Here is a 1831-nt window from a genome sequence, read left to right as displayed (position 1 = left end):
TGAGTCTTGAAGGCGGTCTTCTCTTCATCGGACTCACGCATGCGAATTTGATGATAACCAGCCCTTAGGTCCAATTTGGAGAAAAACTGAGCTCCTGCCAGTTCATTAAACAATTCGTCCACAACTGGTAAGGGAAACTTATTTTTAATTGTGCTCGAGTTTAATCTCCTATAATCCACACAAAAACGCCATTCCCCATCCTTCTTCTTGACCAACAGCACATGAGAAGCATATGGGCTCATGCTTGGCACAATGAGGCCTGCCTTGATCATCTCAGCAACTTGACGTTCGATTTCATCCTTCTGAAATGGTGAATAACGATAGGGGCGACAATTAATTGGTGCATGTTGAGCCTCAATAGAAATGGCGTGATCGTAGACACGATGAGGTGGTAAAGCATCTGGAGTTGCAAACACATTGTCAAACTCCTTCAACAATGCACCCAATTCTGGAGATGTGATAGAGACATCTGTTGGGGCTGAAACAGAATCGGAACCCATTTCAATGACAGCAATAGCCCAAATATCATTGCCTGCATATGCCTTGCGCACTTGTTCTATTGTTATTGAATTCAGTGTCAGCAACGCGGCTTCAGTAGACTGAATACCAACCAAATGAGCTTCAGCACCATGATGTGGAATTGTCATGGTTTTACCAACCCAATCCACTGTCATCGGACTGTGACTCTTCAACCAGTCCATGCCTAAGACAGCATCATAGCCACCCAACTCCAGAACACGCATTTTAGTGGAAAAGGTATAATTCTGAGTCATCCACTCCAAGGATTCGACCTGTTGATCACATAACACAAGGCTACCGTTTGCTAACTTCACTTGAGCTGGTGGTGCACTTGTCATGGAACAATTAGTTCGAATTGCAAAGGCTTTATGTATGAAACTGTGACTGCTTCCAGAATCAATCAGAATGATCATAACTTGATTGCCAACTGTCGCTCTTAGACGAATTGTTTCATTGGCTTCCCCACCAGATACAGCCTGAAGAGATAGATGACAACATTGTGCTGGAGGTGCCGTTGGTTCTGGTTCCGAAAGCAACTCCAATGCATGAATTGTGTCTTCCGTAAGGATTTCACCAAACTCCCCTAACTGAATTGTCAAAAGCTGCATGGGTTTCTTACACTGATGCTCTTTGCTATATGGTTCTCCGCAACGAAAACAAAGGTTATTAGCTCTACGGAAATCCCTCAACTGTCTTTCCCTGGCATAATCGTCGCTTAAGGCTCGCTTAAAGTTGGGAGCCGATGACGAACCATTGTTAGCAGTCGCTTGAACTTGCAATGGTGGTTTGCTCGCAGTGAATGAGCGAGTACGAGGGCGATGCAGGTCCAATTCCTCCTCCTGAATTCGGGCCAAGGATACAGCTCTGGTCACACTGGTTGGCGCTTGTAAACGAACTGCAGCCCGTAGTTCATCCTTCAAGCCCAACACAAATTGAGAGACAAAAAAAATTGTGTTCAGGGACGGGTCTAATGAGATCAACTGATACATGATTGTCTCAAACGCAGACCGATATTCCAACACTGTGCCAGACTGACGTAACTGATGCAGTTTACTCATCAACACATCATAGTCGTCCTGCCCAAATTCCTGAACAATAGCATCACATAAGGACTCCCAACTGGTGATCGTGTGACAGCGTTTGTAAGCTTGCCACCAAAGAGTCGCATGCCCACAGAGGTATAGCGATGCTACTTACATCCACTGATGCTGAGGAGTAGAATACATCTCAAAATATGTGTGACATAGATCGAACCACATGTGAGGGTTTGTGCCGTCAAACTTTGGAAAATCATGCTTCGGTGGTTTGGCAT

This window comes from Lolium rigidum, chromosome 3 (genome assembly GCF_022539505.1).
Source record: "Lolium rigidum isolate FL_2022 chromosome 3, APGP_CSIRO_Lrig_0.1, whole genome shotgun sequence".
NCBI lineage: Eukaryota > Viridiplantae > Streptophyta > Magnoliopsida > Poales > Poaceae > Lolium > Lolium rigidum.
The sequence above is the reverse complement of the archived record's forward strand: the minus strand, read 5'-3'. Positions refer to the sequence as shown.